General features: G+C 42.1%; 1 pseudogene; it reads left to right on the top strand.

The window, feature by feature from the left end:
* Positions 1–1066: 1066 nt before the first annotated feature.
* On the top strand, positions 1067–1276 carry LOC145345778 (U2 spliceosomal RNA; annotated as a pseudogene).
* Positions 1277–23935: the final 22659 nt, after the last annotated feature.

The following is a 23935-nucleotide window of genomic DNA, read 5'->3' as shown; positions in this document are numbered from 1 at the left end:
TATTCTTGGAAAGTGAATCAAAGATTCAATTGTCTTAAGGCAGCTGTAATAGATTTTACAAGAAAAAAAGGTCATAAAATGAGAGTAGACATTCGGAAGTGACCCTTACCAATAGTGGTCATTTTCAGCATCATCAAAACTAACAGATCAGTCTGTATGCTCACTGAAATTTTAAACCAGCCCATTAGTGAATGTGGGTTTGTTTAATTTTCAGGTTATATTTGCCAGGTTCTCTCTGAGGGCTCGAGAAAAAAACCCCTCCTGAACTGTAAACAAAAAGGCAAATCACAGGAGCCCTGATGCAGGGCCGTTGGCAGATCATGCTGAACTTGTTTCAGCCAGAGCACACTCCGACTTCATGGTCAGTGCAAGTTGGACAGCTTCAAAGGTGTGGCCTGTGTTGGAAGCAAGACATTGCGGTGACCCCAAACTCCTGCCAGATTCAGTTACAGTTGCTGGAATATTCTCAACAAACTCAAGCACTCCAGCTGCCTGGATACTCAGTAAACTGTGGCAGTCTTAAAGATACGGTTTTGAAACCAACATCAGCAACTGAGTAAAAACTTGCAACTTGAATTTTGCTGGAACAGATGTTATCTGCTAGCAATTACCACACTTGTCATCACTTGTGGAAAATGACACAGAAATCTACAGTTTTCAACCACAGGCGACCCCAAAGACAATACAATCACTCAATGAAGTTTCTATATTAACTGTAAAATATAAAATATACGAACACTTACAAAGTCGGCAAGCTACAAAACATTTCGGAATGCTCTCAAATGCTACCTTTTTAAACTCAGCCAGTTAGTAAATTAATATAAATAATGAACTGTTTTTTTTTCTCTGGGTGCTCTGAGTGAGAGGTTTGATTGGAAGCTTGTAAATGCTTGAAATTGGGAGCTGGAATCTAAACCTTTTCATCATTCATTTAGTATAGAATTGCGTCTTTGCCACCTGGACAGTAATGTGGTGGGCTTTATAAAGGGCAGTGAATTTGCTTTGCCAGATTTCTGCTCGGGTGATGAAGATGAAAATCTACCTTCTTATCTCTATTATTCTCAATATCACTTCTCAGCCTTTTGGCTAAGCATGAGATCATGTGTAATACATGTTCTTATCAACTTGGATCTGGTATGCCCCTTGTTTGGGGCATACCATATTCAACTGGATTGGATTTTTTTTTGAAGCAAGCAAGGAGATGGATTACGGGCTTGTCCCATCCACTCTGCACAATGGCTTAGTAATTCAGAGAAAGGAATACTTTTTAAAAAATTACTCTCACTTTCTTCTTATCCCTGCCGATAAAAATGGAGTCCAGTGGTCCTGTTCTGCATTGAAATGCAGGCATGTTGAAATTTTCAGAGCTGCCCATTTTTGGGAAACAAATTTACGTCACTTGCCAAGAACATGCAGTCTATCTTTTTTTAAAATTATGTCTTAGCCTCTCCTATCTGCCTTTGCACCATATACTTTTATTCTGTGGAATGTGCATTTTGAATGACTGAGCATGGTGATCTATAGTTAGAACTGTAAAGGATTTCAAACTAATTTTTGATGGGTGAGAGAGGTCCTGAAGGATTCAGTGTGGAAGTATATATGTTGATGAACACTGCCTTGAGAATTAAAGTAATTGAGCAGGAAATTATATCAATAAATATACACCTTAAAGAACAGTGTGATAGTAATGCTTGGTTATTAAAATAGCCAATCAGGATAAAAATATACTTGATGGAAAATGGAAGCTGTGATATATATTAGTTTACTTCAGGGGTATCACTCTCACCTCTATGTTGGAAGGTTCAACCCATATTCAGGGCATAAGCACATTGATCTACTCTTAATATTCACATTTCAAAAAACCGCCAATGATTGCCAAATACAAAACCTATTCAATATTTCCAGTTCTGATGAATCCATTTTAGACAGCCGCTTCATTGAAGCATTCAGCATGGCTAAATACTTTTATCTCCACAAGCTTAATTGCTTCTAATTTACATCTATGTTTTCCACAAATAATAGTGAAGGCAGAATTTCAGATGCTGGTTGCCTCTTGAACTCATTTATGCTATTTTCTTTAATGGCTCTCAGTGGTAACTTGTTTTACGAAGTGTGATTGTTAACTGCAGTGAATAGCTTTTCCAACTTGTTCCACCGGAACTGCTGTTCAGTAATGTAAGAATATCTTGCACATGTTTTTACTATATACCTTAAAACTAATCACCAGCAATTCATGAATGCCAGAATTTATGATATCTGTTCTTAGCAGATGAGACTCCTTGTTGGGACCATGAAACAAGTGGATTACTGCAAATGTGTTTTCCTTGATTTCCTTCTTAGTTTTTAACTTATGTCTCTTGATATTTGAACCCTTCACCATTGTGACCATGTAGCCTCAACCATGTCAATGTCAATGCCCTATAGAAACTGATATGCAGGGTGATACTAACACATCGATACTTTGTTGAGTCTCAATCCTACAGATAATCTTGAATCTGATCAGGAAGTAGAATCAGTATGTTGGAAATTAGAAATATCAAGAGTCAGTAAATGCCGGTGGAAGTAGTTTTTAGGCACCATAGTGTTAGTTAAACTGTTTGATAAACTTTTAAGCAAGAATAATTGAAGCTTGGAACAAAGGCTTTGCAACAATCATGGGTTTTTTAAAATTTTTGTATAGACTGGAAAAATCTAATGGGCAAAGGTGGTCTGGAGAAGTAGTGTGACAGCTTCATACAACAATGTATAGTGAATCCAACTAAAGCTGTTTGAAATCTAGTATTTGTAAAGAAAGTGTTAATTAGTAGTTTCATTTTAAATGATCCTCTGGGAAAAAGTGACCATGATATAATTGAATTTGATATTAAGTTTTCTAAGTCCAAAGCAATAATCTAAATTGTAAACAAAGCTGATTATGAAGGTAGGAGGGGAGAAATAGTTACGGTTCATTGGGTGATAAAACTAAAAGATATTGTGGTAAATAAACAGAAGGAAACATTTAAAAAAATGATACAAAATGATCAACAATAAGATGTTCCATTAAAAACCAAAATCTCAGCAAGAAAAATCCATCTGTAGCTTACATAGAAAGTTAAGGACAATGGTAGATTAAAATACAAAATTTATATGCCAAAAATCTCAATCCTTGTGCGCAGTTGGGATTCTCCGGTGCAATGGAAAGTGAATGAAATTTTGGTTGGAACACGAAATTCTCCATTCTCACTTGCAGTGGAGCAGCTATGAGCAAGATCAGAGAATCCCACCCATACCTACCTCACATACCAGTGCCTATTCGGGTCAATGCACCTAAGCAGTACATCTTTCAGTCAGTGGGAGGAAGCTAGATGAAACCCACGCAGACACCCACTTGGTTATGAAGACTAGAAATAAGCTTGAGGATTGGGACTGTTTTAAAAACCAGGGATGACCTAAAAGGGGCTCATAAAATTGCGGGGTTTAAAGTAGTTACTATTAACATAGTAAAAAGATTAGGGAAATTTAAGGTTTTACAAGCCAACAAATGCCCAGGACATGATGGCTTCCTCCTATACTTCTAAAAGTGGTAATACAGAATTAATGAATGCACTGGTCATGATTTTACAAATTCTAGAATAGTCCCAGTAAATTGGAAGTGAGTAAATGTAACGGCCATTCATTTCACGCCAGAGGGATTTTCTCATTCTGCTGCGTGAACAAAGATTTGGCTTGTTGCCAAAACCTCCGTCTTCACTGCAGTGGGAGCATTGTGTGAGCAGACAGTAAGATGATGCCCAACATCTATTCAAAAAAGGAGGGAGAAAAAAAACAGAGAACAATGGGTCAGGTAACACAACTTCGGTCTTTGGGAAATACTGAAATGTATTAACAATGCATTTAGAAAATCATAACATGACCAGATAGAGTTTATATGGTTTTATAAAGGAAAATTGTGTTTGACAAATGTATAGATTTTGTTGAGGATGTAACTAATAGGACAGATAATGGGAATCTGGTCAATGTAGTATACTTGGATTTCCAAAAAATATTTGACCAGGTGATACAGAAAAGGTTAATACTCAAGACAAGGTTCATGGAGTTGGGGCAATATATTGGCACGGATAAGGGCCCGGTTAATGAACAGGAAGAATCCCAAATGAGGAGGAGTAAGCTGATTCCCCTTTTTTCCAACCTCCTCTGTTGGTTGCTGCAAAGGTTTGTTTAAAATGGATACTTTTCCCCAATCACAATGCATTTATTTTTAAGAAGCCATTTCTTGACTCAGAGAGTAAGTTTATTAATTAATCAAACACAAGGGAAAATAGTAAAGATACAACACACACACAGGTCAGAAATGAGAAGTTAAAGAGTACAAATCAAATTTTAAAAAGAATATACAAATCAGTCTTTGATTTGCCTATGAAGTGTATTCTTTGATTTGTCTATGAGGGGTAGTCTTTGACTTGTCTATGAGGTGTAGATGATGATACATTGCAGCTGTTAAGTTAGATGATTTCAGTAGAATTTGGAACTGTTTTTGTCTTTTCAGTCTATTGGAGACACTTGTCAGCTTGTCCCAGAGAGATGTTGCAGGATTAACTGAAGAGGCTTTGCTGTTTCTTTCTGCTTGTGTCTTCTAGACAACCTTCCTCCAGCAGTAGAGACAGAGAGAAGTCCTTCTTGGTCTTTGTTTTTCTGTTTGTATCATCCATGGTCTCCAGACAGTTTTTTTTAAGCTGTTTTCCTTGTATATCCCTGAGAGGGGAAATAGTAATATTTTGCATTCATCTCAGTACTGTTAACACATTCCGAGCAATAGGTCAACAGGATGATTCTAGAGATGCAGTATACAACCTCCATTATCCTCACAAACCCAGGAGATATATCCAGCCTTTTGCATTTTCCACACCTTTCTTCTAAATGTCTGTTTGAAGCAGGTAAGCCACCTCTTCAAGTGTGAAATCCCATGTCCTCCCAGGATGGTCTCTCAATATAATCCACACAGGAGCTTTCCAGAAGAACACAGGTCTTCCATAAAATGTTCAATATGCCCATTGGTAGTTGAGGAAGCTGTAGCGTTCTTACATGACAGTGGAAATAAATTGGACCTATTTTGAGTTGGCATGTTGTAACGAGTGGAGTGCTATAAGAATCAGTGCTGGGTCTCAGTAACATAAAACATAGAACATAGAACATTACAGCGCAGAACAGGCCCTTCGGCCCACGATGTTGCGCCGACCAGTTAAAAAGCAATGGCCCTCTAACCTAAACCAATCCCTTTCCATCCATAAACCTATCCACGGATCTCTTAAACGCCCCCAAACTAGGCGCATTTACAACTGCAGCAGGCAGGGCATTCCAATCCCTCACCACCCTCTGGGTAAAGAACCTACCCCTGACATCCGTCCTATAACTACCACCCCTTAATTTAAAGCTATGCCCCCTCGTGCTAGCTTTCTCCATCCGAGGAAAAAGGCTACATACAATCTATATTTATGATTTGGATAAAAAGACTGAGGGGGCGATTCTCCCATCGCGTTGTGCTAATTTTTTAGTGTGGCGGGCTGGGAGAATCGTGTGTGGGCCGATTCATGGCATTCGCGCATGTGTTTCCGCCATGTGTGTTCTCTGAGCGGCAGATATCCCGACCATGCTGGAAACTGGTGGGAACAGCAGATAAGTGATTTAAATCTTATTTTAATATTATTTAAATGTGACTAGTGGGCCTGGAACTAAAGTCTCTAGGTCCGTGAGCATCTCCTGCCCTGCCAGTACAATTTCACTCCAGCAAGGTTCAGATTAGCTCTCCATTTTTGGGGAAGTAGCGGGAGACCCAGCAGGAGTGAAGGGGGCCAACTGGGGCCTCCAGGTGGTTGGGCAGCCTGAGTGTGGTGCCCCCTGAGCATAGGCACCCTAGCACTGTCAAAGGGCCAAACTTCCCGTGTCCAGGGGGCGCCTTGACTCTGTCCATCAGGCATGGGGCAATGCCATGGGAGCAGGGCCTGGGGCGGGCCTGCTGGGGGCAAGGTTTGGGGGAGGGTGATCTGTGAGGGTGGGGGTTCCCGCTACCAGTCTGCATGGGGATCGGTCGGGGTTGGAGGGAGACCAGTGTTCGGAGCAGGCTGTAGGGGGTAGGTGTGGTCTGCCACGTGGATCTGCCTCCTGTGAGAGGGGGTCTGCTGGGAAGGAAGGGGTAATTGGCACTGCTGGGGGCGAGGGAGCGCAGATCGGGGTGCTCCAGGATGGGGGGTGTTTGGGGCTGGCCTGCAAATGGACGGGGGCCCACGATCAGGCTATGGGGGGCTAGAGGGGCAGAAGTGCAAGGGTCCTGGGCTGGCCAGCGATTGAGCTGGCCAGCAAAGTGCAGGCTGATAGTTCGGGGCCACTGTGCATGCGCAGAGTTCTGGGAGTGTCAGACTCTGGTGTGAATAGGCCCTGCCCCCTGAGCTTTTAAAGATAATCACAATTGTGACCTCTGCATTGCACAGAGTGTCAGAGATTTGAGTCTGAACTCCCATTGAAAAAACAATCATCATTTACACCAGTTTTCCCATGAATTCAGCACTTAGAAATTTTTTGGGAGAATCACCACCTGAAAGTAATATATCCAAGTTTTCTGATGATGCAAAACTAGGAACAATGTGGCGAATGATGTTTAATGTGGGGAAATGTGACGTTATTCACTTTTGTAGTAAGAACAAAAAATGAGAATTCTTTTAAAGCATGAAACTTTTAAATATTGATGTTCAGAGAGATTTTGCTGCACTCATATCAAACAGAGCAAGTTTTTATGTGTGTATGGCAAGCAATTTTTATGGCAAATAACATGTTGACCTATACTGTAATGGGATTCGAGTACAAAAGCAGGGGAGCTGTTACTACAATTGTACAGAGTTTTGCTGAGAATAGAGAGCAGTTTTAATTCTGTATATTTAAGGAAGGATATAATTACTATAGAGACAGCACAGTGAAGATTCACTGGATTGGTTCCTGGGGTAGTAAGGTTGTGCAGTGCTGAGACGCTGAGTAAATTGGGCTGATGCTACCTGGAGTTGAGAAGAATGAGAAGCGATCTCCTTGAAACATACAAGATCCAGAAGGGGCTTGATATACCGAAAGGCTATTTCCCCCCGACTATGGAATCTATAATACAAGGGCACAGCATCAGGATTAGTGGTCAATTATTTAGGATTGAAATGAGGAGAAATATTTCACGCAGAGTGTTAATGAATTTTTGCAATTCCCTACCTCATGCTCTAATGTTGATTACATTGAAGGCTGAGATTGTCAACTTATTCATAGGTCAAGGAGCAAGAAATAAAGGGAGCGAGCGGGAAAGAGACACTGAGGCAGAAGATCAGCCATAATCATTTTCCATGGCACGATGGGTTAGAAAAATCATACAGTCAATTCTTACTCCCATTTCATTCGCTCATTTGTTTTTTTAATCCATTTCTCTTTGCTGTCTCATAATCTTTCAATGGGCTGGAGGTAAATAGTAAGTTATGAATTTAAGATTTAAAGAATACAGTTTGTAATTTTTCCATATTTTATCCTACCACGTTGACATTTTCATTGGTGTTCAGTCAGTTGTTAGAACATGGGAGTACTGTAAATGTTTAGCCAATCATTCCAGGGATTTTCCACAATCCTTCTTTCACGCTCCAAATGAACTTTATGGGATCTATTCGTCTGTATGCTAGCTGCCACTACACCATCAGACTTCAGCACGAAGGGTGACTGAGGTGTAGCCCAACATATTTTTTAAGGGACGTATTGGTAAACATTTGGAACAGACGAGGAGATTGTTGGGGTGTTAATTTAACATTGAAGTCCCTTTTGCCGAACGTAAGTGGGAAATGTCAAAATAATAGCATTTCAGGATGTGATTTTAGCTGGAATGTCATTGTGTATTTACTTTTGGTGGATTGGTCATTGAGCAGAAAATTGAAATGGGAGAGAAATGTCCTGTGTAACAAAATTATTCAATAACAAAAATAGGTAATCAATTAAAAAGATGAATAAAACAAACAGTGGGCTGACACCACATTTGTGGAGAGATTTCTGGTGGAAGTACATCAAGACTGGTCGGAATTATGTCAAGGGCAGGACGGGATTCCAGTCCTGCCCACCATTGTAAGAGGGTAAGACAGGACTAAGCAAAGGTCCATTGAACCCTGGTGGGATTTCCTGGTCTTGGGGCGAGAATGGCTGGAAAGTCCCTCCTCAGGTCTCTTGCCCGCACAGTGTAACCTCACTCTGATCACATGGACAGGCTGATTCAAATATGATGCATTTAAGGGGAACCTATACAAATACATGAGGGAGGAAGGAGTAGAGGGCATGCTGATAAGGTGAGACAAACTAAGATGAGAGAAAGCTTTCGTGGAACATAAACATCAGCATAGAGCAGTTTGGCTGAACAATCTGTTTCCATACTATATTTTCTTTATAATTCTATTCATGTGTGATTCACCACTGTAGGGGTTAGGGGAGAGAATGGTGGCCTGTGTGCAATTATTCAACCATATAATTGGCACAAAATCATGCACAATTTGCATTGGAATTTCCCAATCATGTTTTATGGAAGCACAGGGCTGGAAAATTACCTCATGTCCTTTGCTTAAAATTATCCAATGTCTTTATAATAGAAACCCCAGTTTTTAAGCCTTTCCTTGTAACTGGAGGCTTTCATCCCTGATATAGTTCTGACCAGTCTTCAGTGTACCACTTCCTAGTAGCTTTTCTATTCTGGAGGAGACTGGCAAAAAGTTAGGAAATGTTTAAAAATGCAACATGTTCCAATGTTTAAAACTTAAAAACTTCAAAGCTCAGAATTTTATGCCCTTCCCAAGAGTAGGCAGGGAGGTGGAAAAGCTGTAAGAACAGGTGAGATGGTGGGGATGCCATGCTTGCTGCCTTCCTGCCTCCAGTGCTATTTTATCAGCAGCAGGGAGGTAGTGGGTAGCAATTCCACCCCTGACCTCTCACCCGCCTGATAGGCTGCAGTGACTCCTCACCCCATTTAGCTGCACGCTGGACTGGGACAGCTGCAAAGCCAGCAGTTGATACTAATCCTGCTTGCGTTGCTGTGACCTGCTTCACCACTTCTGGATGTCCACCCACCTCCCCACCCACCCCCCTCCCCCCGCCACACCTTCCCGCCACACCTTCCCCCGGATGTCCAAACTCCCCAGTGTCCAAATCCCACCGCACAAAGTCTGACAAACCCCACTTGAACCAATCTCAGACATTCAGCATCCCCTCCGATAGCAAGCCCCTCGACCTTTGAATACTTCAAAGCCTATCCACTTACCTTAGAGTCTTACCTTCTTCCTGGCCAATCATTTACAGTGGGACTTTTAAACTCACCTGCTTTACAGCAGCTAATGCAGTATAAAGGGGTGTGTCCTCTATAATAACTCCAGCAGACGCCTGTGAAGGAACCATATTTTTATAGCACTAAATGAAAATAACCAATAACCACAAGCCTGCAATGAACACAACAGGTTCCAACTGGGACTAAAGTATAATGAACCCACTCAGGGTTTTGCTTTATACAGGGCTCAGTATGTGAGTTCCACCTGATTAGCTGATTACCAATTCCCCGGGAGCTCATATTCAACAAGCCCAATTGGGAGGGCCATTAATGATACCCCATGCAGATCAGGGGCTTTATCACACCCTCCTTCATTCCAACTCCCTTTCACTTTGATGTTGAGCCTCACGGATAGCTGCACTGCCTGGCTCTCACCTGGCCTGACTCAGGAAGCTCAGGTGTGACAGGCTGGAAAGAAATTTGGTGGCTGTAAATAGGTATGGAGTGGCAATCTGATGTTGTTTGCCACTCTGAGGACGTTATGGCCCAGGAACTCTATTTCTCTTTCCACAGATGCTATCTGACTGTTTTTAAAAATTTTTTCAGGGGATGTGGGCATTGCCAGCAGGACCAGGATTTATTGCCTATCCCTAATTGCCCTTGAACTGAAAGGTTTGCTAGGCCATTTCAGTGGGCATTTAAGAGTCAACCACACTGCTGTAGATCTGAAGTCACATGGAGGCCAGACCAGGTAAGGACACATTTCCTTCCCCAAGTGAACCAGATGCATCTTTACAATAATCAAAAATGGTTTCATAGTCATCATTCGGCTTGTTTTTTATTCCAGATTTTTTTTAAATTCAAATTTCACCATCTACCATGGTAGATTTGAACCCTAATCCCCAAAGAAATATCCGGGATCTCTGGATTACTAATCTAATGACAATACCACTATGCCGCTGCCTCTTCTCCTGATTTGTAGCACTTTCTGTTTTTATTTCATAAAGTTTTAAGTTTAAAGTTTATTTATTAGTGTCACATGTAGGCTTATATTAACACTACAACAAAGTTACTATGAAAATCTCCTAGTCGCCACACTTCGGCTCCATTTTTGGATGCACTGATGGAGAACTTAGTATGGCCAAGGCATTTAACCAGCGCATTTTTTGACAATGGGAGGAAACCAGAGCACCCAGAGGAAACCCACGCTGACATGTTAATGAATCTGACTCTCTGCAGCCTGCAGTGCACGTATACAGGGAGGCGAGAAACCGGCCCACAGATCAATGCCTCAGTCCACACGATTTCTCCACCACCCCCAGCCCCCGAGGATGGGATCCTGAAACTGGAACTGCGAATAGCAAAAGGTAGAGCTGCCCTAGATAATTTACTTTCTTTCTGTGTGAGGTTGCTCCAATTTGGGCAATGGGAAAAATTACTGTGAATATGGAGATAAGGCAACTTAATCTTCTGCAATGAGAGAAATTTCCTGTCGAGAATCAACCCAGGGACAAAATTACTGTACAAGATTCTGCAGCTTCTGAAGTGATGAAGATTCTGCCCCAGCCTATCTGCTGACCTCCAGCTCTGAAGATAAAACATTCAGCTGGTGCTGAAATATAGGTGGGAATTCACTTCTGCCCTTGGAAGAATATCCACTCTTTAACATTGTGATCCTCTATGGACTCTGATGTAGACACAGGCATGGCTTCATCTGTCAAAGACTTTCATGAGCAACAGGAGATAAAGTTGACAATACATGGGTAGGTTCAATGTAGCTAAGGTCTGAAAGTTGTTCTGTCACTAAAGGTACAGCTGATTCTTCCAACTAAACAACAGAGACATTAAAAGATGCATCTCACAATGGGAAAGATGAGAAGTCCCATTCTCCAGGACTTCCGTCTCTAATAGATCACTCGGGACTGCAAGGGGTTCTTCCACATCACTCTGGGAACAGCCAATTCAGATCCAGCAGGTCTTCATGAGATGGTCACCATTTGCTGCATTGCCATTTGTATTGGCTATCTCTGGTCTTACTTTGTGAAGAACTGAGAGATTCTTAACTTTCTGGGCAGACACCATGGTGGATGATGCCTCTGTGAAAGAAAGGAATTTATTGCTGAGTATATAAACTTCCTCAGCTTCTGAAGGCTGTATTTCCACTGCTTCAAAATAAAATAATGAAGGTTGTTGCGTGAAGGGATGTGAGTCATTCCAATGATGAACATTGGAACATTAGGGGCATTGAGTTTAAAAATTGGCAAATCATGTTGCAGCTTTATAGAACCTTAGCCGCACTTGGAATATAGTGCTCAATTCTGGCAGCCACACTACCAGAAGTATGTGGAGGCTTTGGAGAGGGTACAGAAAAGATTTATCAGGATGATGCCTGGTATGGAGGGCACTAGTTATGAGGAGAGGTTGGAGAAATTTGGTTTGTTCTCACTGGAACGATGGCAGTTGAGGGGGTGACCTGATAGAAGCCTACAAGATTATGAGAGGCACGGACAGTATGGATAGTCAAAAGCTTTTTCCCAGGGTGGAAGATTCAATTATTAGGGCGTAGGTTTAAAGTGTGAGGAGCAAGGTTTAAAGGAGATGTAGGAGGTAAGTTTTTTTTTACTCAGAGGGTAGTGGGTGCCTGGAACTTTCTGCCGGGGAAGATAGTGGAAGCAGATATGATAGTGACATTTAAGGGGCGTCTTGACAAATACATGAATAGGATGGGAATAGAGGGATATGGTCCCTGGAAGGCGAGGGGATTTTAGTTCAGTCAGGCAGCATTATTGGTATAGGCTTGGAGGGCCAAAGGAGCTGTTCCTGTGCTGTAATTTTCTTTGTTCTTTGAACATCATCTCATTTGTAAGATTCTGGGAGGTATGGCAACATCATCACTCAACAGGGATGTATGTTGGTTGTGAAGAATATGGAAAGGATCAACAATCAATCTTCACTTGTAACTAAGAGGAGCAATAATTCTGCCTTTAACCGAAAGGTCTATGCTGCCTGAACCTTGTAACTTAATGTCTGCTGAGTGAAGGGGCATGGGCTGAGGGCAGTTGAGGTCATTGGCTAATATGTTCACAGTGGCTCCAAATCAATTTTAAAAGAAATATCAAAGCCTTACACTTGAGCTGTAACTAACCAGTAGTTTGGATTAGGGCTATCTAATTCCCCTCTGTAGTGTTGTCATTGTCTAGACATTCCATTTCTTGGACGGAATTATGTTCTCTAAATATTTGTAGGTCTGAGACTTTGATTAAAATTGCTCAGATTCTCAGGAAATCTTCAAATGTCCAATTTTGCCACACTGGAAGCATTCCACATCCCCTTCTGCACAATCCTAGTGTCTGCACATCACAATGCAAGCTTCTCAGAATGGCTGCCAGTGTGGAGTTTCCCACCTTTTCACTTGGTGGGCTTTTGTTTGGTGGGCTTTTGCATGGGTGGGGCCACAACCAGTTGCCTACCTGACCTAAACAGTAATATAAAGTCTTGGTGTTGCCACACATTATAGCCTGATTAAATGCTGGAGGCTCAGTCTGCCTCATATACTATAGTACTTGATCCAGTGTAAGGTCATCCTTAAGACTGCAGAAAGTCAGAGAGTTTTTCAGCTCAGACACCCACAATTATGCAATCATGAATTAACACATATCTGCATATGGAAAAGAATAGACTTAAATGATAAGAAATTAATAAGCAATCTGTTCAGCTGGGAACACAGGTAATCCTACTGCAAAATTAGAGCAATTTGCTGGAGGGTCGTGTATCCCTGACTTTACAATACTATACATGAAGTGGCACAAACAGCTGCTGTTGGAAGTGCTGGATGTCATAAGTCATCATTTATTTTAGCTGTTGGTGGACTTAGAGGCCAGCTTGCCTTTATAGACCAATAGCGTAGTTTCACATTTCTGACCTGCAGACCTTCCCCTGAAATCAGGAAAGGCCCACAGCCAGAAAATGTCAATCACAGCCACAATTTCTAAACAACTGTCGTGTGTGTGAAATTGTTTTTCTTGCGTTGCCCTCCGCACAATATATACAGATGGATTCCCAAGCATCAGCAGTCAAGACAACTGCATACAAGTGGTCCTGTAGAACATAAATTAGTTATTATAGTGATGAACAGTGGCACATTAGAAATGAGATACTATTTTTGTTTGGATTTCTTTATCACATGTATTCTAGCTAGCTCAGCAATCGTTAGCCCACTTTATGAACTACCCTTCTTACGTGTCTAATGCTATTTACAGCATCAGCTGCTGACAGTGCAAGTTCCTACGATAGCCAAAATTTTTTTAAAACTCTGCATTAATTAAATTGATGTGCCATACAAACAACTACAAGTCCCAAGGAATGATTTCAATAATTTAGCATAATTGTGATATTGAAACAAGTGCAATAAACTGCTCTCTCAAGATAATATGGACATCAGTTGATTTGATTACTACTTTTGAGTCAATCTTAGGTTTCCATTGGTCTCTTCACCCTTATGACAGAATCTTTACATGTGAATAAAAACAGTACAAATGTGATCATCTATAATATTTTGAAACTAGTTGGGACTGCCTTGTTCTCTTTTCCCAGGCTGAAAATAAATGCAAAGATCCAACTTAGACCTCTGAATTCAGATAGCAACAGAATATGCCCTGCACTACATTGATTCAAGTATGGTAGAGATATCCCTGACTCTGATCTGGAACAAATACTGCCCCTTCAAACAGGTTAATAATAGAGTCCAGTACCTATTTTAATTGGTATTGGTTTGCTTGCAGTATTCAGGGTCACCAACTCTATATAAGGCCTAACCAACAATCCATTAAGTGGTGAGGCTGTCATCAAAAAAGCCAAGTTTTAAAAATAACATGATTGCACCTCCCTACCCCAGATTCATCTTAGGTCCTTAGTCGGCATCCCATCTTGAAAGTAGTACTGTGCCCACCGTTATTAGCTGCTGCCTTTGTAGGTGCAACCAATATTTACAGCTCATACTACTTAGATTTCCTGAAAACATTTGATAAGGTGCCATATCACAGGTTATTGTGTAAAACAAAAACTCATGGTGTCGGGAGTAACATATTGGCATGGAATGATGATTGGCTAGCTAATAGGAAACAGGGAATTGTCATAAATGTGTTTTTTTTCTGATTGGCAGAATATAATAAGTGTGCCCTAGGGATCATTGCTAGGGCCTCAACTTTATACAATTTACATAAATGACTTGGTTGAAGGGACTGATGATATGGTTACTAAATTTGCTGACATCACAAAGATAGACAGGAAAACAAATTGTGAAGAGGATGTAAGGAAGCTATAAAGGGATGTAGCTACGTTAAGTGAATGGGCAAAAATATGTCAAATCCAGTATAATGTGGGCAAATGTGAAATTGTCCATTTTGACAGGAAGAATAAAACAGAAGCTTATCTATCTGGGAGATTGCAGAGCTCTGAAGTGCAGAGAGATCCTAGTGCATGAAAATGCTAGTAGACAGATACAGCATGTAATTAGGAAAGCTAATAAAATGTTATTATTTATTGTGAGGGGAATTAAATATAAACATAGGGAGGTTATGCTTCAGTTATATAGGGCATTGGGGAGACCATATCTGGAGTATTGTGTAAAGTATTGGTCTCCTTATTTAAGGAAAGATGTAAATGCATTGGAAGCAATTCAGAGAAGGTTCACTAAACTAATACCATATGGGTGGTCATCCTATGAGGAAAGGTTGGAAATGTTTGGTTTGTATCCACTGAAGTTTAGAAGAGTAAGGGGCAACTTGATCAAAACCTTTAGAATCATAGAATCCCTACAATGCAGAAGGAGGCCATTTGGCCCATCGAGCCTGCACCGACCACAACCCCACACAGGCTGTATCCCCATGTATTTACCCTGCTAATCCCCTGACACCAAGGGACAATTTAGCATAGCCAATCCACCTACCCTGCACATCTTTGGAATGTGGGAGGAAACCGGAACACGCAGACATGGGGAGAACATGCAAACTCAGCGCAGACAATGACCTGAGGCTGGAATTGAACCCGGGTCCCTGGCGCATGAGGGAGCAGTGTTAACCACTGTGCCACCCTTTAAAATCCTCCTTAAAATTCTAACAAGTATTGACGGAATTGAGAAATGTTTCCTCTTATTGGGAAATCTAGAGAGTCCAGGGGGCAGCACGGTGTCACAGTGGTTAGCACTGATGCCTCACAGCACCAGGCATCTGGGTTTAATTCTGGCTATGGGTAACTGTTTGTGTGGAGTTTGGATGTTCTCCCCATGTCTGCGTGTCACCCGTTTCCTCCAGTTGCTCCAGTTTCCTCCCACAGTCCAAAGAGGTGCAGATTAGGTGCACTGACTGTGGTAAATTGTCTTTCAGCATCCCAAGATATGTTGGCTAGGTGGATCAGCCATGGTAAATGTGTAGGGTTACGGGGGGAGGGTGGAGGAGAAAACCTGGGTAAGATGCTGAGTTGGTGCAGACTCGATTGGCCTGATGGTCTCCTTCTGCAATGTAGGGATTCAATGATTCTATGATTGACCCAGCAACAGTGAAGGAATGGCGGTATATATACAAGTCAGGACAGCATGTGTTTTGGAGGGCAACTTGCTGACAGTGCTCCCTTGTGTCTGCTGCTCTTATCCTTCTAGAAGGTGACGGATTTGGAAGGTGCTGCTTAAGGAGCCTTGGAAATGTTAGATTCTAGAGGTACCACAGCTTTGTTACTACATTACAGATGGTATCCAAATCGAAGTTGTTATAGATGTTGCAGCCAATGTAACATTAACTGACAGCTATAGGACATCACCTAAACATTTATGACAGCCCAGACAGTGAATCCTCAAACCAAACAGTGAAGTGACGGAACAAAACATGTTGGTAATTTTACGAAATAGCATCCAGCTTCTGCGCTGTTCCCCATACTGGACATCCAGGTATAATTTCCTCCGGCTAAACATTAGCAACATTAAAATTATTGTTTTTGGCCCCACCACAAACTCTGCAACATTACCAGTAATTCTGTTCCCAGTACCCCACTGTTTTATTCCAGAAAACCAGTTGGTGAACAACTGTAACTGATCCATATACGCTTCTATGAAGCTTTATTCACAGAAATGCACATTATAAATCTCCTACGCACATCCATGCATGAATATTACAGGGGCAGATGTACCCCACCACCCCCAACAATTCCCCCCCTCCATGCCGCCCCCATCTCCTCCTCCCCACACTCTCCACCCAAGAGGCAAAGCCAGTGTTGAGCTCTTCCGCTTTATGCCGGCCCGCCCAGTAGCCATAACACACTGCCAAATGGGACTCCACCCCTCATAGCCAAGGAGATCCCAGAGGTCCCTCCATCATTCCCAGCAGTGCCAAGAGTGTGTCCATGGCCATTGCTGAGGCTACAAGGGGAGGAGAAAGAAGACCCAGGAATCCCTGGAAACAGATAAGTCCAGGATGTTGGAGAGGAAGGGTTTGGACAGGTCGGAGGGTTGGGGGTAGCGATGGCGGGGGTGTTGATTGTAGGGTACAGGTGGATGGGAAGGAAGGGAGATTTCTATCTCGGGGGGAACCATCATCTGATTGACAAAGGGCAGCCCCAAAAGACTGAACAACTTATCCCCCTTCCTTACTTCCCTTTGAAGAATTTATTTTAAAAATTGGGTTCTAGCTCCCATCTAACTGCCCAGACCAAACAATTTTTGGCATAAGCAGCACATTATTGTGCTGAGTTGGCTTGGTAACAAGTTTGATTGACCCTTTATCGTCTATTTAAATATGGCAGATGGGCTGCCAATTTCAGCACCTGTCCAAACACTCCCCACCCCCCAATATGAATTACAGAATCGTAGATAACTAGTATGCAGATACAGCAGGTAATGAAGGCAAATGGAATTTTGGTATTTATTGCTCTAAAGGAATAGAGTATAAAAGTAAGGAAGTGTTGCTACAACTGTACAAGGCATTAGTGAGACTGCACCTGGACTATTGTGTACAGTTTTGGTCTTGTTACTTGAGGAGGGATGTGGTTGCATTGGAGGCAGTTCAGAGGAGGTTCACTAGATTGATTCAAGGAATGAAGGGTTTGTCTTATGAACAGAGATTGAGCAGTTTAGGGCTTAAACTTTCAAGAGTTTAGAAGAATGAGGGATATCTAATTGAGGTTTATAAGATGATAAAGGGGATTGACAGGGTAGACATAGGGAGGATGTTTCCTCCTGTAGGGCAATCTAGAATAAGAAGTCATAGTATTTGAATAAGGAGTAGCAGATTTAAAACAGAGATGAGGAGAAACTACTTCTCTCAAAGGGTGAGATTTGGTTTAACTCACCACCCCAGAGTCCAGGACATTGAGTAAACTTAGGGAGATAGACAGATTTTTAATGAGCAAAGAGTTGAATGGTTATGGAGAATGAGCAGGAAAGTGGAGTTGAGGCCGAGATGAGATCAGCGATGATCGTATTGAATGGCAGAACAGGCTCGAGGGGCTGAATTGGCTAGTCCTGCTCCTAATTCTTATGTTGTTATGATGGTGAGCTTTGGGATGGCTGGATAGGTGGTGGGATATGCCCCTGTCCCCACCCTATTTTACGTTCCCCTCAGCCCTTCTGAAAACACAACAATTTCACCAGTTTCAGTCTGTTCCTATTTATGACAGCAGAAGTTAATCCCCAATTAGTGCCCACTACCTGCATTCAATTAAACAACATTGAGATCCAATTAACAGATTCCCTTCTCTTTTCTTAGATTAAAAAAAAGCTTGATATATGCAACCAAAATTTCAAAACAAATTAAGTCAAAGCTTTCCATGTTCTGTATGAAGTATTACATTGAGATGTACCTCTCCTCAAGAGACCTTAACAATTTCTTTGTTCATGCATTTCTTTTTGTAAGACAATCTGAATTGCATTCATCCATATAATTCCAGATTTCCATTCTCTCCAACATTTGTTTCAATCAACAAAGCCAATCTGTATTTAATTAATTACACATCTCAGAGTGAACACTATAGCACAAAGAATGATAATCTTAACATTCAATGAGTGCATTATCTTCGATAAGCTCACTCTATGCTCACATTTGACAATAAAATTCCGTACTCACTGTCTCCACCGAGGTTCTAGCAGCCAGTGTACTTTAACAACTCTGTTTACTTTCTTGCTTTCCCAAGCTAAAAGACAAGGGTGTGATCTTACCAAAAAAAATTCTAAGTCCTGAACGAGCGTGCAAACGGGAAAGTTTCAGATCTGCTTTTTCAGCGATGCCACAAATCCAATCTTGTGCCACTGTGTGCAAAAAAAATGCATGATCTTGTTTCTTGCCTGTAGGGGGAGGGCTAAGGGCCTGAGCCTGCTGGACAGCCAGCAACTCACAGTAGAGGGCACAATCATGCAAGCATAGATCTTGCTGTTCTGTGCAATTGGCAGAGAGATCCATCCAATCACCTCCACACCCCCTGGATAGCATCCATTCCCCACCACCCCTGTGAAAGCTGGCAGTCCTGGCCACTCGCCGACCCCCTCCCACAATCTGCCCCGGAGTCGTCAGTCAATTGCACCAACCTCGGCCCAGCCTGGTTGATACATCCCTCTCTGGCCTGGCCAGTTTGGTCAGCAGCCACCCCCCAAATCAATCATCCATTGCAAAGTGCACAGCTTCCTTCCCGTCCGTCCAATCCCACTTGCACAGTGCACAGTGCCTCCCAGCCACCCCCCCTTAGGCCCCATCCCATTAAGACCTCAGCCTTCCCCTTAGGCCCTACCCTTCAGGCCCCACCCCTTGGCATGCCAGAGTGCCAGGCTGGCACTGCCTTGCCCTCAACCTTTAAGGAGCCTCAACATCCTCCAGAACTACAAGGTCATCATGACAGGTGCCCATTGATGGGGACCATACATGAGCCTCACCAGAGAGAACTTTCGGCGAGGCCATTAAGGCAAGTGAGCCCGGATGATTGCCTCCCGGTCTCACGAATAATGTTTAAATCATTTGAATTCATTTACATATTGAGATCAGTGTTCTGCCCTTCCTGGGTGCAAGGGTGATCTCGCTGGAATTCCAGACCCGGTAAGATCATGAGAAGTCGCCTCTGTTGTGATCTTATCGGCTTCCTCTTCCCATCAATTGGTACAGGACAAGAAGATAAGATCACACCCTCTCGCCCAAGGGTTTTCCATTCTCATCCATCAGAAATATCTTAAAACCAGCTGCACTAGAATACACAATGAAAGATTAGCATGTGACATGTCGCAAAAATGATTAGATTCACGTTCTTTGTATTACAGAAGTATGGGAACTTAAGTATACATTTCTCCAGGTTTAAATTTCTTGATTATTTTTGACTCATAAAACATTCTCTACTTTAAGGTGTCTTATCATAATACCCAACTCCAAGACACCAAACTGGTATCTAGCGTAGGCTGAGTTCACAACAAGGTCAATTAAAAAATCAAGATTCACAAATGATTTTTCTCTTCTTTAGATATTACATCAGCTTCTGTGATCACTGAACATGATTAAGCAGGATGTGAATAAAATTGTTGCTTTTAGTTATTCCAGACCTACTTTGCATAATATGTAAACCAATATATTCAAAAGATCCAAAAGTTTATCTCTCAATTTTAAATTCTGCTCTAATCTTACGAATAGTTCTCAAATTCTGCAGTCTTACCCCATTATAAATCATCAACAGACTTTATGATGGAGATAATGGCATAGTGGTTTTGTCACTGACCTAGTAATGAAGGGATCCAGGATAATGCTCTGGGACCCTGGGTTCGAATCCTAATCCTACCACAACAGACGGAATTAAAAGACTGATGAGGACAATGAAACCACTGTCAATTATTGTAAAAACCCACCTGGTTCACTCATATAACATGTCACACTATCTATAACCCCCACAACTTGCCTGGACTTGCAAAATCTCACTAACTGTCCTGTCTGGAGACAATACACATCTCCTTAACCTGTGCTTAACATTATAAGAACATAAGAAATAGGAGCAGGAGTAGGCCATCTAGCCCTTCGAGCCTGCCCCGCCATTCAATAAGATCATGGCTGATCTTTCGTGTCTCAGTTCCACATTCCCACCCTCTCCCCATAACCCTTAATCCCCTTGCCTATCAAAAACCTATCAACCCGCGTCTTAAATATATTTATCTCCGCTCACATTGTCTGTACCTTTAACACAAACTCAATTTACAGAATAATGATCAGAATGCGTGTCGTGAGTTTGTGTCTTTTTTACCTTGTTTGTGAACAGAACTCCCAGTCACCTGATGAAGGATCAGCGCTCCAAAAGCTGGTGGCATTTGCAACCAAATAAACCTGTTGGACTTTAACCTGGTGTTGTGAGACTTCTTATTGTGTTCAGTCGTATAACTCCAGACCCATAACAATGTAGTTGACTCTTAAAATGCCATTCAGTTTTATCCAACTACCATATAAAGACATACAAAAATAAATAAAACTGGACAAACCACCTGGTATCAACCTGGGCACCAGGAATGACAAAGTTCTCCTTGTTAACGCCTGGGGGCTTGTGCCAAGTTTGGGGAAGCACAGACTAATGAAGCAACAGTGTGACATTGCTGGGTAGAGGGCAGTGTTGCAGTTGGCCTGGGACAGCTTGGCAAATTCTAGAGCACAAGTCTCTAATACTCAAGGAATCATACCTTACAGATAATGTCCCAGATACCACCATCACTGTTCCTGGGTATATCCTGTCCCACTGGCAGAGCAGACCCAACAGAAGTAGCGGCAAAGTGGTAGTCCTCAACGTTGATTCTGGACACCATGAAATCTCATGACACCAGGTCAAAAATGGGTAAGAAAACCTCCTGCTGGTTACCATGCACCATCCCACCCTTTGCTGATAAGTCAGTATTCTGCAATGTTGAACACCACTTGAAAGAAGCACTGAGGGTGGCAAGGACACAAAATGTACCCTGGGGGACTTCAATGACCATCACAAACAATAGCTCAGTAGCACCACACACTGAGCTGGCCAGGTCCTAAGGACAAAACTGTTAGAATGGGAATGAGGCAGATGGTGATGGAACCAACAAAAGGAAAAAATATCTTGACCTCATTCTCACCAGCCTGCCTACTTCAAGTACATCTGTCCATGACAGTATCAGTAGGACTGAGAACCATACAATCCTTGTGAAGACAAAAGTCCCATCATATTGAAGATATTCTCCATCATGTTGTGTGGCTAACTGCAATAGATTTTGAACAGATCTAGCAACTCAAATCTGGGCATTCATCATGCGCTCTGAGTCCTCAACAGCAGCAGATTTGTACTCAACCACAACCTGCAACCTGATAGTCCTGCATATCCTCCACTCTACAACAATCATCAAGCCAGGTAATGAACCTTGGTTCAATGAAGAGTGCAGGAGGACATGCCAGGAGCAATACCTGTCCAAGTAAGGCATCAAGGAGCCCTAGCAAAGCTGGAGTCAATGGAAATCAGAGAAAATCCTCCCTGGCACAAAGGAAGATGGTTGTGGTGGTTGGAGTTCAATCATTTCAGTTCCAGGACATCACTGCAAGAGTTCTTCAGGGACACAACCACCTTCAGCTGCTTCATTGATAACCTTCCCTCCATCATAAGGTCAGAAGTGGGGACGTTTGACGATGACTGCACAATGTTCAGCACCATTCATGACTCCTCAGATATTGAAGCAGCCCATTTTTAAATGCAGCAAGAGCCTAGGCAATATCCAGTCTTGGGCTAACAAGTGGCAAGTAACATTCGCATCACACATGTGTGAGGCAATAAGCGTCTCCAACAAGAGAAAATCTAACAATCACTCCTTGATATTCAATGGCATTACCATTGCGAAATTCCCCACTATTAACATCCTGGGGTTATCATTGACCAGAAACCAGGGGCGGCACAGTGAACAGTGGTTACAGTGTTGCCTCACAGCACAGGGACCAGAGTTCAAGTCCTGCCTCAGGTAAATGTCCGTGCGGAGTTTGCACATTCTCCCCATATCTGCATGGGTTTCCTCCAGGTGCTCTGGTTTCTTCCCACGTTCCAAAGATTTGCAGGTTCGGTTGATTGGCCATGCTAAATTGCACCTTAGTGTCGGAGGGATTAGCAGGATAAAAACATATAGTTCCGGGGATGGGGTCTGGGTGGGATTGTTGTCAGTGCAGGCTTGATAGGCTAAATGGCCTCTTTCTGCGCTCCAGTGATTCTATGGAACTTAACTGGACTAATCGTATAAATACTGTGACAACATGAGCAGGCCAAGGGCTAGGAATCCTGTGGAGAGGAGTTTACCTCCTAACTCTCCAAAGCCTGTCCACAACCAAAGAACAGTGGTAACAGTGTGTACCATCTGCAAGATGCACTGCAGGAACTCACCATGGCTCCTGGGACAGCACCTTCCAAATCCATGCCTGCTATTATCTAGAAGGTCAAGGGCAGCAGTTACATGGGAACACCACAACTTAGAGGTTCCCCTTTAAATCAATCACCATCCTGACATGGAAATATCTCACCATTCCTTCCTTGTTTCTAGGTGAAAATCCCAGAAACCCCTCTGTAATAGCACTGTGGATTTACCTATACCACAGCAATTCAAGATGGCAGCTAACCACCACCTTCTGAAGGACAATTAGAGGTAGGCAACAAATGCTGGCCTAGTCTTTATGTTGCCAATAGAACATTGTGGTATATGTTTTTAGTTGAACACAATTAATTGTGAAAACAACAAGTCTCACTGAAAAATTCTATCATTCAGGCCATAAAGAATAATTTCTGACTACCTCAACTGTTCCTCTAGGTAGTTTTAGAATAATTTCTCTCCGAACCGCATTGCACTGCAAAAATGTGACTTTTAGGGGACCAATTGATGCACAAGCCAATGAATATATGATCAGAAGAGCAGAAATTTCACCCAGTTGCTCTTCAAAATCCTTAACAAATAATCTGGTTTAAGGACTATGAATTTCATCTGCAAGGACTTTTTCAGTACAAATCCTCTCATGTTGCCAAGCTGCTTGGTCCATATCTGGTGTGACAGGAAAATTCCCAAAACTCTCTCCAATGATCCAAGTCCTATAATTTTGCCTCCTTTATTAGTTTATCCTCAAGTTTATCAGTAGCACTAAAGCACATGAGGTCTTCTGCTTCTAGTTCCATTATGAGGCACGTTCCATGGTTTTTATTTCATTCTCTAATCTATTCAAGCTATGGCCTCTACTTGCACTTATATATATGTTGAGACTATTGCTGTGAGGTCTCCTTGTCACGCTGTTGGAGTTTTCTGAAATAAGACTCATGTCCAGATTCACTATCATGACTTGAATTATACTTTAATCCTTTCCACTCCTGTGCCCTATTCAGTTAACCTTAGTTCTTAACCCTATGGTTAACCTTACTTCTTGATCATCATCCTGTACCATAGATAACTTTTTTTCTTATACCTAAAATAGATACAGTATGGCATTTTTCTCAACACTGGTAACGACTTCACAGCATTTCAATTTTTATTCTTAATTCATTTTGTTGGGTAACTTTAGGTTCATTTTATTACAGTGTCAAATGTTTATGAGCAAAGTTTTGTGACAGAGCATTTATCAAATAGTTTTGCGGAAGATCTTGGGTCACAAACTT

This window comes from Carcharhinus amblyrhynchos, chromosome 7, assembly GCF_965287045.1.
Source record: "Carcharhinus amblyrhynchos chromosome 7, sCarAmb.v2.hapA, whole genome shotgun sequence".
In the NCBI taxonomy this organism is placed as follows: Eukaryota; Metazoa; Chordata; class Chondrichthyes; order Carcharhiniformes; family Carcharhinidae; genus Carcharhinus; species Carcharhinus amblyrhynchos.
Note: the sequence above shows the minus strand (reverse complement) of the source record. Positions and strands in the feature narration are given on the sequence as shown.